We start from the raw sequence: 16,596 nt of genomic DNA, 5'->3' as shown, positions 1-16,596 counted from the left end.
AAACACATGACATTCTCTTACAGTGAAATATTGGTGTCAAATCTTGCCCCAGCAAAACTGTAAAATAATTACACAGAGCTTCTACTCATGCCCCACCTGAAACCTTGTCCACGTGAAGTCTTTCCCCACATCAGCTGATGCCTTCTTCATTCTTCTAGTTCTTTAGGCCAAAAATCTGGGAGTCACCCTTGATTTCCCGGTTTCCCTCACCTTCCATCCAATCCATCAGGACATTCTCCTGGATCTGTTTTCAGAACATATGCAGATCTGGTCACTTCTCATCCCTTCTGCTGCTCTCTGTCCAAGTCACCATCATTTCTTCTCTAGATTACTTGAACAATCTGTTCACCAGCCCCCCTCTTTCCTCCTTGATCTCCTACAGTTTCCACACAGCAGTCAGAGTGCGGAAAACTTAGTTCAGATGATGGTACTTCTCAGCTTCAAACCCTGCAGTAGCTCCCCGTCACACTCAGGGCAAGTCCTGCAGAGGTCTGTGTGGTCCTTCCGACTGAATCTGCTTCCCTGCACACAGTTCCCACCCTGCTCCCAGTTCAGTCTTTGATGTCACTCGTGGCCACTTGCTCCCCATCTCACTTTCTCTACTCCAGCCGCGCTGGCCTTGCTGCTGCTTGAACGAGCCAGGTGTGCACCATGCTCTGTCTTAAGGTCTTGGCACTGCTGGTCCCCTGCAATGTCAACTCCTCTTACCCCTTTCATTTCTCTGCTCAAATGTCATCTTCTCAACGTTCCTGGTCCCCTCCACCTGAACTAAAAATTCCCTGTATCCTGCTCTCTTTTTTTCACCTAGTACTTACTCTCTCTGATACAGTTTACTCGTTTATTATGCTTGTTATGTATTTTCCATCTGCCCCTACTGGAGTGTAATTTCCACAAGGGCAGAGGTTTTCGTTTTTGCTTACTGATGTATTCTGTGTGTCTAGGACAGAGCCAGCTTACAGTAAATATTTATGGTTAAATTACCCCATTATTACAGGGTGCGTTCTGTACAGGCCGCTTAGCAGCCCGTCAGCTACCTGCCGACGCCTGTGATTCTGGTGCACTAGGGAAGAGAGAACAGCTCTCAAATAAGTGAGAATAATAACAACAGCTGAGGCTTCCTGAGTGTTCACTCCGGCCAGACACTGTTCTAAGGGCTTCACAAGTAGTAGGTCACTTAATTCTCACAACCACCCTATAGGCTGGGTGCTTTCATTGTACTCATTACAGAGGTGGAAACTGAGGCACAGAGAGGTTAAGGATGATGTCCAGTGTCACACAGCCTCTGAGAGGCAAAGTCAGCATTTAAACCCAGACAATCTAGAACCACAGTCTGGTCTTCAGGACTACTTTCTACACCTCTCACAAGCACATGCATTCAGGGAATAAAGCGCTATATGAGTCCAGATTCTAGATGTAGCAGGACCAGTATTTGCTGACGGCAAAATGGCATCATCCCCCAAAATGTTAAAAAAACTAGTCAGAATTTTTTTATTCATGGAATTTTAAAATATTAAGTTAATAAAGACTTATTTTAATATTTCAAACTTCTTTCTTTTTTCCCAGTAGAGGAAAATAACAATTTTTTTACAGCATTCATCTATTATTCACATATTTCCTTCTGTAAATTATTTTCCCAAATCAACTTCTTGCTTAATAATTTTGATATTAAGGGAAAAGTTGCTTTTAAGGAAAAACTGCTACTTTTGTTAATAATAATACTAAATTGAATATACATCCTGAAATGCCTAATTGAATGTACATGACTTAGAAGTACTTTTTAACAGTGAGAGAAAAAGTAGTACACTGTGCCCACCAAACTTATTTCCTCAAAATGGAAACTGGCCTTTCCAGTACTGTTTGGATATTTTTATTGCTACACTAGTAGGAGAATTTATATAGTTCTCTCCCTCTGTGTTCATCTGCCATGATGATTAAAAATTTAAATAAGTTTGCCAGTAGCCCCGTTTGGCAGCTGGCGTGCCTATTAAATAGAGTGCATATTTAGAACATTCCATTCACTGCTAAGTGGAAAGAATTTTAAAGCTAACCTAACTTCCTGGGGAGTGAAGAGGTTACACGTAATTCAAGTGGTGGTTAAGATGCAATGTATTCATTGTAAATAGATATTATTATAATAGGTAAGAGTTTCAAGTCTCATTGTAACTTTGTGATTCAAACGTCTCGAGCTGTGGCGAATCCAGCTACGAAAGCACATATCTTGCCTTGACCTACCAATCTCTCTGCCTCTCCAAATCCTGGGTTCACCATGAGCTGCTTGAGAGTGAAAAACTCCCTTATCTCAATTCTTGGTCCATGTGGAACATCTGGATGTCAGAGAGCTAGGTTATTGCTTGATGGTTTTGATGGCATATAAGTTAGATCATATGGCCTCTTGGTAATCTATCTGCACATTTATCAGAAGAGTAAGAAATGCTGTTCCCTCTTCAGAGGGACAATATAAATCTAGAATTGTGAAAATAGTGCTTTAATATTAGAGCTCCTCAGGTGTGTAAGGAATACACAATTGATGCTGAGAAAAATTATAGTATGTATTATCATATGTAGCTAGTGTTTTCATATATCACCAGTACTTAAGGTATGATACAAGGAAAGTATTTATTCCTAAAATGGGGGTTGGGCTAGCTAGTTAAGAATCACCAGGAGAGTTTTATTAAAAGGCAGAGTCCTGTGCTCACTGTCAAATATTCTGATTCCTTAGGCTGGGGTGCAGCCTAGGAATCTGGATTTCTGAAAGTGTGCCCACCTTATTCTAATGTATAACCATGAATAAGCACCAGTGTTCAAAGACATTCATGAAATCCCGTTATAGACTTCCGGTCCCTAGACACTGCTAAGAAGGGAAGCAACTTGAGAAGAAGGATTGTCTTCCCAGCATCGTGTCCCCTTCAGATTTGTTAAATTTATTTGAACTGAATTTCTTTGACATGGGAAGTTGTGCCTGGAAGTGAACTCATAATCACTGGAAAGCTGTATCCCCTCTGCGAGGTCATTGGCCTTTGGCACCAGGTGTTCTGCTAGGCAGGTGAGTCAGTTATCCCCCAGCTTAGTCGCCCCCTTTGGGAAAGAGTCTGTACTTGAGAGTCAGACAGACCAGTGTGGAAGCATTGATTCTCCCTTTGACGACATGCACACCATGGACTTAACTGCTATCATCTTATATCCTAATCTGTTAAATGGGTATAATACTAACCATAATATAGGATCGTTGTAAGGATTACGTGAGAAAATATATGTTAGGGGCTTGCTCTGTGGAAGGTGCTAAATAAATGTAAATCACCTGTACTAGCTCTCCATTTTGCTTTTGTACAGAGCTGGAAATCGTGGTTCTGTGATGGGAATAGTGAAAGCACAGATCCTGAGCCAGGGAAGGTTTACCAAATCAAAAGCCAACCTGCCTCTGGATGACGATAGGGATTATAATCAAATGATATACTAACGTTATTATTACAGCTCTGCTGTGTCAGCCCTCAGCTCCGGTAGCAGCTGTGAGCAGCATTTAACTCACTGTATTAGTTTTTTGGGGCTGCTGTAACAAAGTACTGCAAACTCACCATCTTGAAACAACAGAAATTTACTTTCTCACAGTTCTGGAGGCTAGAAGTCTAAATTCAGGGTGTTGGCAGAGCCACTTGCCCTCTGAAACCTCTAGGGAAGGCTCCTTCCTTGCTTTTTCCCAGCTGCTGGTGGCTCCTGGTGTTCCCTGGATTGTGACAGCATCACGCCCATCTCTGCTTCCATCCTCACGTGACCTTTTTCTCTGTGTCTCTCTGTTCTTTCCTTTTCCAATAAGAATACCAGTCATTGGACTTAGGGCCCATCCTAAATTCAGGATGATTTCATCCTGAGGTCCTTAACTCATTACATCTGCAAAGACTTTATTTGCAACTATGATCACATTCGGAGGTTCAGGGTGGACATAAATTTTGGAAGCACAGCATTCAACCCACCACACTTAAACATCTAAGCTATAGATTGCTAAATATTCCCCAAATCTGTTCTTCCTGTTTTTCTTAGTAATATAAACTGCAATTTTAGTTAGCTACAGAGCTGCCCAGAATAAAGGCTCCATTTCCCAGCCTCACCACTGAGAGTTTGACCATGTGACTAAGTTCTGGCCAATACGATGTAATGAGAAGTGCGATGTGAATCCTTAAAGGGAAGGAATGTGCTCTTCTTCCCTCTTCCTCCTTCTTGGAATGTAAATGTGATGCCCTGAGGAGCCACTTTGGACTACAAAGTGATGGCACATGTTGAGGATGCTGAGAGTCTGTGTCCCTGACAACTTCATGAAGCTGTTCTACCCTGGACTGTCTCCTGTTGAACTTCTGTGTAACAGAGAAACTTATGTCTTACGTCAGCCAATGTTATTTGGGATTTTTCTGCCACAGATAGCTGGACCTAATCCTGACAAGTACACCATCTGTCCTCTTGAATGATAGATTTTGGACTTAAAAACTCAGACTGAAAAATCAGAATTATACTGAGCATTTTAATAAAACTTTTGACGGTTCCAAATAATCAGCTCCCCTCACCCCGCAGGGTCTTACTGTCATTATAACTGCATTAACTTAGTTTGTAATTTAGTGAAACATTAGGTCATAGTTATTGGCTTTGTTTACTTCCCCACCTCCTTCTTATGAGACAAACCAAATAAGATCATTTCCTGCTGTGCCTCTAGCACTTGGCTGGGTCTGAGCATTGCCAGAATTCCGGAGTATCATTCACAGTGCATTCTCCTTGGGGCACCACTACAGTGTGCATCGTGCCCCCTGGGGCGTGCAGTACGGCGGCCCTGCTGCCAGGGTTCATGCGCCATGGAGAAATAAAAGAAGTAGAAGATGGTTCCCGTCATTTGAGGAGCAGTAATGATCTTACAAGCTTAATCATGTTTCGTTTTTAACCCGTCTATCACTGTCATATTCCTGGAAATAATTACTCAGGTCTCGATCACAAACAACAGGATTCATTCAACATAGTTTAAGAAAAGAAGAGATGATTTACTGGATCCACAGGATGGCCTGGGCTGTGCTACAGTAACCAACAGCCCCCAAACCTCATATTTATGAAACAACCAAGGTTTATTTGTCACTCATGCTATGTGAACATCATGGATTGCCTAGGGATTCCGTTCTGTGACATCCTCATTCCAAGCTAATGGAACAGCCACTCTCCAGAACATTACTGTTGGCCGTGCCAACAGTAAAGAGAGAAGTGGCATTTGCTCTCATCTCACTGGCTCAAGCAAGTCCCAAAGCCAAACCCAACTCCAAGAGGGTGGGGGGAGAGCCGTCCTACCATCTGCCCAGAAAGGAGCACAAATTGCCTACCCAGTCATTGGAAAGACTGGAGGAGAGGCATCCGGCTTGAGTTTCCACAGCCGACTCTCAGAACAGCACTGCGGACCACCCAGTGGCGCTGCTGCCTCTGACGTGATGGGGGAGCTGTAGCCATGACAGCAGATTCTAGAACTGCACTGCCTCGGCCACTCTATCTTTGAAACACTCTGTAAGGCTTTTAAGCTGCATCATTAACCTCCAAATACCCTCAGGGTTAAGAACCATATGCTAGAACCTCAGCTACCACCGCTGCAGGGAAGTCAAAAGCCTCCAGAGAGAGCTGACAGGCACTCGCTCTCCATCTTACAGTAGCCACGTCCGTCTTCCAGTTTTCACTTAACTGTGTCTCCTTGGTGGAAGCGAGGTCATCTATGGAAAACAAACCGTTAGAAAGTCTGAAGCTTGTAGCTTTGCACTTTCCAGCCTCGGTTGCTCATAGAACACTTGACGGGCGTTGGCGTGGAGGCGAGTGAGGCATTCTGTAGTATCTGCTGCATGTACAACACTAATTGATTCTTTCGTACATTCCTCCCCCTATTTCTAGGCACAGTATTAGATGTTTGTGGTGAAGGGAAGTTGGGAGTGGGGCATGTCAGGGGCTGAGACAAAAAAAAATGGCCTGGTTTTTAATTATGATGATTTTGAGATCAGACTTAGCAATCCAATCCACACAATTCAATTTGGAAACAAGTTTGAAATGGAGCTGTGGAAACACATCTTTTTTTACACATACCACAGGAAGTTGGTTTTTTAAAAAATAATCATCCCAAGCTAAATAATTTAAAATGTGTAGAAATCAAAAGGTTCACACATCTGGAAGGGAGAGATGGTTGTTGCTGCAGCAAAGGACTTGAGTGAGTGCTGGAAGATAAGAAACACTTAGCAGATTAGTTCCTTACAGATGTCAACCGGTCTCTTCAGGGATTTTCCAATTAAAAGCAATGAAATCATTTTAAAAAATTCACTTTAATGAACTGGGTAAACAGTACCAGAAAAGAAAGATAAGACGCTTGTTCACCACCGAGAGAATAAAACCATGTACCGGGTTTAATGGGGTTTATACGTTCTTAGGGCCCCTGGAATATATCTATTCTGTTGCACGAAAAACCACAGCTGCCCACGCACCGTCATTCCTCAACGAAGACAGAATTCCAATTCTTCTCGTTCTCCGCCACCGCCGCCACCAGTGCGGTGAGGGGCGTCCCACTACCTGCCTGCTTCTCTTCAGGGAATGAAACACCCGTGATGTGGGTTTGTTTTCCTTCCAAAGTGAGAAGGTACTGATTGAAAACCATTTCATCACCCATTTCATCTCTCATTCTCGAGTTCCTTTTTTACTAGCACTTAATTGTGATCAACTCTTTTATTCAAAAAAAATTATCCTTCTTCTTCCCCCCATGTCACCCTCAGGCACTGCGTTACCCCGCTCCGCCCTTCACAGCCACAGTGCTTGATGTGTGCTCGCTGTGTTAGCTGCTCCCACCTCCGCATCTCCCTCTCCCTCTCCGCAGTTATGCGACTCCGTCCCCACCCTTCTCCTCGAACCATCCTTGGCGAGCTGATCACACTTCGCCCCAAATCCAACAGACACTTTTATGCCCTTATTTTTCTTGGTCTCTGAACAGGCTCAAAGCCAGTTGAACACTTCTTTCTTTCTGAAGCACTCCTTGGCTTTCTAGACCCTATATTCTCCTGGTTTTCTTTCTACCTCTTTGGTAGTTTGTCCCTAGTCCACTTAACAGATGGAATAAAATGCTAAATGGGACTTTCCCTGATGTCTCAAATTTAAGCTGAAACCCAAAGCTGGGAACAAACAACATGAACCCCCATATTCAAAAGAGAGGTTCTGTGACTTGCTGAGAGTGGGCAGAGCTTGTCCTCTGCCCAGCTCATCCAGGGAATCACTGGAGGAGGAGGCTTTCTTGGAAGAATGTTGCAGCCAAGTTGGGAGCGTTGCAGCGTGTTTTCTCTCCTCCCATAGAGGGGTAGGGGGCAGCCTGCCTCATCTCAAGCCAAGTGAGAGAGGCAGTCAGTGAGTGAACACTCCGAGAAATTTAGGGCAGGTGCTTTCCAGAGATGAACACTGGCCTCCTGCTCCCAGGTGAAATGCAAAAACTCCTTGTTTCACTTCCAGGCTCATCCCAGAGCCCAGCCTAATTTTATGGAGAGCCTGACGTGGCCTTCAAAGAGTTTAACAGTCTATGTGCTAATGACAGAAGCTGCCTGGAAAGGCTCTGTCAGCAGAGGGAGTGGGGGGGATGGAGAGAGGGAGAGAGAGAGAGAGTGGGAGGAGCCCCTGTTACTTGGACGTGGAATATTTCCTCCTGGCCAGCTGGACCGTATGGGGATGTGGTGGTCATTAGGGCTGCTTTGAAATATTCTAGTTCTCTTTATCTGGGCATGTGGATTGTCCTTCAAGTTCGAGTTGGACGGACGCCTGGCTTTAGCCCATGAAATGTGGGCAGATGATATGTGTCAGTTCTGGGTAGGAGCCTAAAGAGTCAGCACAGGATGTGTCATGACTTTTCTCCCCCCACCTGACGTGGTGATCACAGAAGCATGGGTCAGGAGGGCGTGTGTACCAGCCTGAGTTCCTGGATGACTATGATAGGCAGAGAGCCCCCTGCGAACCCACAGCGGACATGTGGGTGAGTGTACGTTTCTGCTGGGATGAAGGCACTGTTGCAGCATAACCGGGCCTATCTTGACGAGTGCAGAGAGCAGCATCACCTTGTGAAGAATCCAACTTGGGAAGTGGGCTGTGCAGGACTTGGTTATCCAGCAGAAAAAAAGATGCAGCCCGACAGGGCCCTTGTGAAACGCCGGCTGAATAATGGTTTTCCAAGTCAAGGAAGAATATGCTGGAGAGGTCCCCAGGTGTCTGGAGGGAAGATAAGTGTGTTTGGAGAATTCACAAAGCCCCCACGGGAGGAAGACCATTGTAACATCTATCATGGGAGGGGGCGTTTGACAACCAACGACAAAATAAATAATTTGCCATGTTTTCTTTGATCTCACTTTCCAACATGAACCTGGAAGGAACTCAGAGCCGGAGAGGGAACAGGGACGTGTGGCGCAGAAAGAGCGAAAGGAGAGACCACACCCTGTCTCTCCTCTGTGGTGGGAACCTGCGTCAGCCTGGAGCCAGAGGAGGGAAGAAAGCTTGCACTGGATGGGAGCTTTTAGGTGGAAGTTTTAATTTAAATTGGCCTGGACATTTTAGTATATGATAACAGGACTATTTACATACTGAGAAGTTGAAAAAGAAGTTAATGGAATATGCTCAAGATATGGTCCAAGGGGGAGTGGTTTGAAGGCATTTGTCAATGAAGAAGAATAAAGCTGTTTTCTGAGTACATCCTACCAAGTACAACCAATTCAATAAACATGCTCTAATTCCCCCCCCCCCCCCAAAAAAGATCTTAAATGTAGATGATCCTCAGGGTTTTATCTTAGGCCCTTTTGATATTCACATGGCTGAAAATTTCTATGGCTATGCTTTTTCCCAGAACTACTTTTCAGGCACAGGCCACTCTCCTGAGTTCAGAATTGATACACACAGAAGCTGACTGGGCATTGGCACCTGAACAGGTCATGGGAGTCCAAACCAACTGGACTCACTGTCATCTACCTTGTGACCTCCTCAGGGTTCCCTTGCCCAAGTCAGTGCCCAAGGTGGAACTCGACTTTCGCTCCTGCAAATCTCCTAACATCCGATCAATCCCCAAGTCCTTTCTGCTCTGCCTTCTAAATATGTCTCAGGTCTGTTCATTGCTCTCCAACCCCCGTGACTGCCTTGATCTGAATCATCATCATCTCTCATTTGAAGAACTGCTGGTCTCCATCTGGACGCTCTGCTTCTAGTCTCACTGAATTCCAATCTATTATTTTCATTGCAACTACAAGTGATTCTTGGAGCATGAGTCATTCATTCAACAAATACGTATTGTGTACCCATTGTGTGCCAGGACCTGTGCTAAGTTCTGGGGACAGGAGCAGAGCACAGAACACACAGCGTCCTTGCCCCTGTGGAGTCTACATTTTAATGGGAAGAAGGTGATATTAAACAAACAAAATTATAACAGTCATCAACAAAGGATTTTGAAAGGTGTAATTATATAGTGAAGTATACTTGGAACTCTTCTGCATGTCATGTGTGGGTTATATTAAGAGAAATACAAAGTATTAATCTAGTGGGTTTAGGAGAATGTGTTAGGCCCATAAGAAAAGACACGGACAGATAAATTGACTGTAAATTGTTGACATTTTTATGATTTCACAATGGAGATAAACTGAGAGTGGGAGTTTGATGACACAGAGCAGGAGGTCCCGCTCAGGCTCAGTTGTGTAGGGACTGAGTTGCCTCTGCTACAGGTCTCATAACCCCCCCACCCCCCATATTAATATAGCATAGTGAGAAGAACTACATGCATGTGCAATAAACCATAATTCGGGTGGAGTTACCTCCAGAACTTCCTGGGGATTGGCCTGTTATATCTCCCACAGATTTGATCATAACTAGTGTAAACAGACTAAATCTTTTTGAATCTACTGTTCTGCCTGACAGCATCACTTCTTAGAAGGAAACTTGGATTAGGAGACAGTAAAGCTTACCTTCCTGATGGCTTTTATGAATAAGCTTGGGTTGCAAATTGATATCTTGATGCCTGATTGCCCTCCCTGCTGGTGCCAACCCAAGAAGTGTCAAGCTTCCCCAAGGGGAGTAAGGGAGACCTGAGGTTGTATTCATCATGATAGACCAGGTTTGTTACAGCAACCAACAACCTCCAGGTTTCAATGGCTCAACACATAGAAGAGTATTTGTTACTCACACTAAGCCTGTAGTAAGCAGACAAAGACACTGTGTTTTACTCAGTCATTCGAGGATCCAGGTGGTGGAGGTTCCACCATCTAGAATATTGTTGGCCCCTTGCTCGCACTTCCTTAGTCTGTACTTGCTACACGGCCTAGACTTATTAGAGGGGATCCAGGAAGCCAAGCCTTTCAGATGTTCAGATAGGAAAGCAGTACTGGATTCTGGTGAACGCTGGGAAGTTTTCTACCTAAGCCAATAGTCACTTAGTTCAGAAAGCCTTTTCTTACCAACATTTGCAATTCCCACGTGAGGTGTTGCTCTGACATGCTTCCACAGTGCTTTCACATTCCCTTACCTCTCAGCAGTCACCCCCTTATCTGCAGTTTCACCTTCCACAGCTTGAAAATATTAAACAGAAGATTACAGAAATAAACAGTCTGTAAGTTTTAAATCGTGTGCCATTCTGTGTAGCCTGGATGAAATCTCGAGCCATCCTGCTCCATCCCATCCAGAATGTGAAATATCCCTTTATTTATGGATCCTGCCTGTTAGTCATTCAGTAGCCATCTCAGTTACCAGGCCCACTGTTGGGGCATCTCAGCTATTACGTTCAAGGAGCACTTATTTTACTTCATCACGGCCCCACAGCACCAGGGTAGTACAGCTGCCCGTTTCCATGTGCCAAAGAGTAGCTAAAAAGGGCGTCCTTTAAGTGAAGAAGTGAACGTTCTTGACTTAACGAGGAAAGGGAAAAAAGTCATATGCCATGTTTGCCAAGATCTATGATAAAAGCAAATCTTATATCTGTGAAATTGTGAAAGAGGAAAAAGAATTCATGCTAGCTTCTAGTCTCTGCTGCAAAAGCTATGCCACCATGCATGGTAAGTGCTTAGTTAAGATGGAAAAGGCATTAAATTTGTACAGTAAGATGTTTTGAGAGAGAAAGAGGCCATATTCACATAACTTCTATTCCATTATATTGTTGCAATTGTTCTATTTTATTATTAGTTATTGTTGTTAATCTCTTAATGTGCCTAACTTATAAATTAAACTTTATCACAGGTATGTATTTATAGGAAAAAACAGTATATGTAGGGTTCAGTCCTGTCCACAGTTTCAGCATCCTTTGGAGGTCTTGGAACGTATCCCCCATAGATGGGGTGACCACTGTACACATGATTTTACTTCTTGTTTACTTGTCATCTTGCTGTCTTAGATCCGACCCCCATCCCCACCTCTTAAAACGCACCTGCCCCTCCGCTTCACTTCACCTGGCTAACTGCTCTGTACCCTGCAGGTCTTAGTGAAAACTACTTTCATTAGTCATGGGGGAAAATGTAATGTGTACCCCTAGTCACCATAGTTTTTCTCCTTCCGAAATTTTTCTCTAAAGGGATTAGGGCTCCTCGGAAGGTGTATGATACCAGATCCCAAAGGAGGAAAGATCAGAGCCAAACATGTCTTGCTGTTGTCAAAACGGATGTTTTTGTTAATGCCTAAATATACATCAACAACAGTACAGAGGGGAGAAATTAGTCACTGGGCAAAAGGTGACAAATTTGGCAGAAACAGTGATCACAGTAATTGGAAGGTACTGAGTCTATCAAAGGAGCCATGAGTCCATGGTAACTTTCCAAAGGTAGAAGTGACTTGAAAAAAATCTGCTAAAAGGATGGATTGAAATTTTAAAATATTTATTTATTGAGTGAATGAATGAGTCATATTTTGATTAAAATAGAAAAGTCATATTTTGATTAACATGAAAATAAACAGTTGCAACTTGGAGAATATGTTTATTCATTGCATTAAAAAAGAACATAAGGGGGTGGGGGGATAGCTCAAAGGCAGGGCATGTGTTTAGCATATTTAAAACCTCATTTCTTTCTTTTTCTTTTTTTATGGAGGTACTGGGTTCAATCCCCAGTACCTCCATAAAAAAAGAAAAAGAAATGAGGTTTTAAAAAACATACAAGAATTTGTAACCTCTGTATCAGACTTATAATCAAAAATATATTCAAGCTGTAACAGAGGGATTTCAATATTCAAAGAAGAAATTCCTCACTGTACTCACTGTTAAATACTAGAGTGAGGTTACTGACTCTTTCTGGGGAAGCTTTTTCCTATCTGGGTGTTTATGTACAATTCTGCCTGAAGGCAGGAGAATACAGCACAGCTGATTCCCTAAAACTCCTTCAGGCATATGGTTCTCTAAGGTGGTCATTATGCGGCAGATATAGATATGCTTGTGCTGTGTTAGATTCAACTCAGTGGAAACTTGGGTGAGCTTTGTGAATGGACATTCTCTCAGTGAAACATTTACAGTTGTATTAAATGTGCATTTGCATCAAAGATGTAGGTTCCTGTAATTATGAACACCCAGGAAACTTCCCAACAGTACTCTGGAATTAGCACTAGCCTACTTTACTGAGGTTTTCTTTGTCATGCCTGATTTTGGAATCTTTCTGGCGAAATAAGTTCGCCAGCTGAAAAGTATATTAGGAAAAAGGTCTGTGCTCATGTGAAAACTATTCTAGAATCATACAGTTTCAAAGGTTGGGTTTCTCTTGCTGGATGAAGAAAAGCAAAATGCTGCCCGTAAATGGACAGTTGAGTGCAAAAGCAGAAGGGGCAGTGGAATATTACAACCAAAAAAGAAATGGGAGAGCTGGCAAGAGAACTGGCAGACAGCAAAGTGGAGGGATGTAAAATTAGCTGAAAACAGAGGCCATTGTAGAAACACTCCTTTGAGTGGGTCGCTCAAACCCTAATGATTCTACAAAAAAATGCAGACTTTAACCAGGGAATACTAGGTGTTTAGATCCAGCAATATACTTGTGGAGGTATGGGGAGAATTAACTTGAAAACCCCCACCTTGGTTGGCCCAGAGGGGAGGTGGAAATGTAGAATCTGTGAAGGAAAGTTTAATATGTGTTTTAGCTGTCTGCTAAATGAGACCAGATAATTTATGTACTGACGATATGAAGTACTTGTTAGCTTGGCTTCAAAAGCAGTGATTGTCCAAGGACTGTAATCCATTACTAATCAGTGATAAGACTGCTGTCAGGGTTGAGCTAATTAGATATGGTCTTAAAAGTGCATTTGAATGTCAGATTCTAGCAGAGATTAACAAACATAGCATGGAAATGTTCCAGGGGCTGGAGACGAAGGGAATAAAACTGAAGTGGATTACACAAGATGGCAGAAGAATAAAACAGAAGGATGAACATATATCAAAGTTTGTAGGGAGTTCTAAATATATCAAAGTTGAAAAAACAGTCTGTCTCCATTTGGGTCCTCTGAGAAGCAAGACCCCAAAATAGAATGAGATGGGAAGGAAATGTACTGGGGGAAATGCGTGTGATGGATAAATTGGTGAGGGAGCCAGGATAGATGGGGTGGGCTCTCAGACCACAACAGAGGTCTGATCCCTGTGGAAGGAGAGAGGAAGCGAAGGGGGGTCTTGTAGAAAGAGCCCCAAAGTGCAGTGCGGCAAGGCTGATGCCAAGTGCTCTAGCAAAGGATGCTGCTTGAGCAGTCATGCGCTGGGGAGAAATGGTCCAGCTCTGGTAGCACCATTCTGCTCAGACATTAGCTGGGAGCAGCCTAGGGGGAGCCTGGCTTCTGCATGAATGCCATACCAGGTCACAAAGTGCAGCAGCTGGAGATGGTCAGCCGACCACATGACCACACTCCTCACAGCAGGTTGTTTGGAAGGGAGATCTGAGTGGCGTGCCTGCATGGCTGCTCTGGTCCACCCCTTGTGCCTCACAGCTACATTTTCCCACACATGTTTGGGGAATAGCTCGTCCACGATTCCTGTGAGCCTCTCTTCCTCGGAAGAAACTTTCAGGAGAGAGGTTAGTGGGACAAACTCTACCTCTAGATGCTGTTGCTGGTTTCAACTGTAACTGGTACTCACTGGCTCCATCCTCCACTGTCCTTTCTGAGTTCCCCTCACCCTCAACTCACCTCTTGTTCCCAGTGGCTTATCTGATGGTATGACCCAAACCTTCGTTCCTGAAGGAACTGATTCCATGGTAATCATACCTCCTCAGGCCAACACTGCTACACATGTCCATTCGTGATTGTAACTGGTCAAGGCATTTACCAAGAGGCATCTAAACAGAACGCACTGTTGAAATGCAGCCCCCTTCCTCCTGCTGTTTGGGGCCTATTACTCTGGTGAAGATGGTGACTTTTCTTCCTGCCTGCTGGTTACTAGATATAAGAAGTCCAAATTATCAAGCAGCAGCCATAGCTTGTAATTAAATGGAACCTTTGCTGTCCCCTCGGCAAGAGTATGCTCCTTTGGGGGACGAGACCCTCACATCATCTGAGCTCAGAGGTGTTGGGACAGGATGCAAAATGTCCTCCAGTGTCATAGAGAGTAGTGGTAAGTGGACCACAACTGCTTCTACCCTTGGGTTCCTCTGCCTCTTTCATTCGGAGACCCAGTGGTACGTAGTGGTCCTTCATTTAATGTATACGCTGTATCCTGAATGATGTCACCTATCCTTGCAGAGTATTGCCTCTGAGATTGTGTTTTAGCTGCCTTAGTCAGCTGTTCCAACATTCTGTCAGGCTGGCTACTTGATGATAGTGAGAGATCACTGGATTCCATGGGCAAGGGCCCACTCTTGCAGCTCCTTCACTGTGCAGTGGGCTCCCTGGTCAGGTGCTATGCCATGTGGAATTTCATGCCCCCGAAGCAAACATGGTGTACACCACATGGGACAGTGATGCCAGCTGGGGCTCTTCGGGCAGAAAGGAGAAACCCAGACCTAGAATAGGTATCTATTGTTGTGAAGATGAACTGGTGGCCCTTCCAGGACAGAAGAGCTCAGTGACTCCAAGTGGCTGTTGATCTCCTTGAGGAATGGTGCCATATTCGGTCTCAGTGTTGGTCTCTGTTGCTGGTAGGTTGAATACTCTGAGGCAGCAGTAGTTAGACTGACCTTGGTAAGCAGGTATTCAAGCTGTGTGGGCCCCTACACAGACACCACCTTTGATACCATAGCAATTTCATTCATGTGCCCATTGTGTCAATTCTGGGATGGCCAATGTGAAAGCTGGCTAATTGACTAGTCAAGTAATATTAAATAGTTGCTTCTTCAGTGCCTTTTCCAAGGTAGATGCTCTCTGGTGGGTATTAACACTTAATACAAAAATCTTCACAGTTCATGTCCACTCCCATATTGTCTGTCCACATGCTTCCACTGCAGACCCCCTCATGCCTCAAATTCCAGTGGTAGCAATGTTTGAGCTACAGACTACACTTGCTGCAAAGCTCTTTTGTGCCCCAGCTTCTACTCAAAGCTGACAATCTTCCATGTCATAAAGTCTATTGGCTGGAATATAGTTAATGTATTCCCAATATTTGTTGTAGATCAGATTGTCTCCAGAACCCAGAGGAATCCACCAAGAGTCATGCTTCCTTGTTTGTACCAGGAGATACAAGATGCGGCATTTGCCTTTTACTGTAGAGGAGATATCCTGGCTTGCCCCTGGTCAAGGAACTCTTAAAAACTTCCCTGAAGTGGCAAGTCCCTGAAGCTACGTGAGTTTTTATCTTCCACCTTCTTTCTAATGCTCATGTGCCTTACCAAGGCCTCCAGCACACAAACCAGCTTTTTCTTGTCCTGCCAGGTCAGCATCATATCCCTAACGCTTTGGATCAACGTTATGATATAGACTCTTTGAACTACGTTATGACAGAGTATGGAGCGTTAACACAGCCCTGGAGCAGAACTGTAAGTGAATATTACTGTCCACTTCACGTGAACTGTATCCGATCCTCTTCTCTGATTGGTATAGAAAAGAATGCAATTGTCAAATCAGTGGCTGCAGACTACGTAACGAAGACCTTCATGGTCTGCTTTACCATCAGTAGTAAGGCTGGCACAGCAGCTGTAACGGAGCTGCTACTACAAGATATTGAATGTAGTTCCCCGTGCTACACAGTATAAACTTGTTTATCTATTTTATATATACCAGTCAGTGCCTGCAAATCTTGAACTCCCAGTTTATTGCTTCCCACCCTCCTCCCTGCTGGCAAGCGCAAGTCTGTATTCTATGTCTGTGAGTCCGTTTCTGTTTTATATATAAGTTCTTTTGTCTTTTTTTTTTTTTTTTTTTGATTCCATATATGAGCGATCTCATATGGTATTTTTCTTTCTCATTCTGGCTTACTTCACTTAGAATGACAGTCTCCAGGGCCATCGATGTTGCTGCAAATGGCATTATTTCACCATTTTTTATGTCTGAGGAGTATTCCATGGTATAAATATATTACAACTACTTTATTCAGTCATCTGTCACTGGGCATTTAGGTTGTTTCCATGTCTTGGCTATTATAAATAGTAATGCTGTGAACATTGGGGTGCATGTGTCTTTTTGAATTAAGTTTCCCTCTGGGTATACGCC

The 16,596-nt window shown here is 43.8% G+C and overlaps 1 protein-coding gene across 2 annotated transcripts in view; it reads left to right on the top strand.

The window, feature by feature from the left end:
- Positions 1 to 15,708, top strand: part of CACHD1 (cache domain containing 1) — a 230,649-nt gene extending 214,941 nt beyond the window's left edge. The window contains exon 29 of one of the 2 annotated variants that reach the window (XR_012511191.1): positions 15,560 to 15,708. The gene's annotated coding sequence lies outside the window, so the exon portion shown is untranslated. The remainder of the gene's footprint in view (positions 1 to 15,559) is intronic. The other variant, XR_012511193.1, reaches the window with a different exon arrangement.
- The last annotated feature ends 888 nt before the right edge of the window (positions 15,709 to 16,596 follow it).

This window comes from Camelus bactrianus, chromosome 13, assembly GCF_048773025.1.
Source record: "Camelus bactrianus isolate YW-2024 breed Bactrian camel chromosome 13, ASM4877302v1, whole genome shotgun sequence".
Lineage (NCBI taxonomy): Eukaryota > Metazoa > Chordata > Mammalia > Artiodactyla > Camelidae > Camelus > Camelus bactrianus.
Note: the sequence above shows the minus strand (reverse complement) of the source record. Positions and strands in the feature narration are given on the sequence as shown.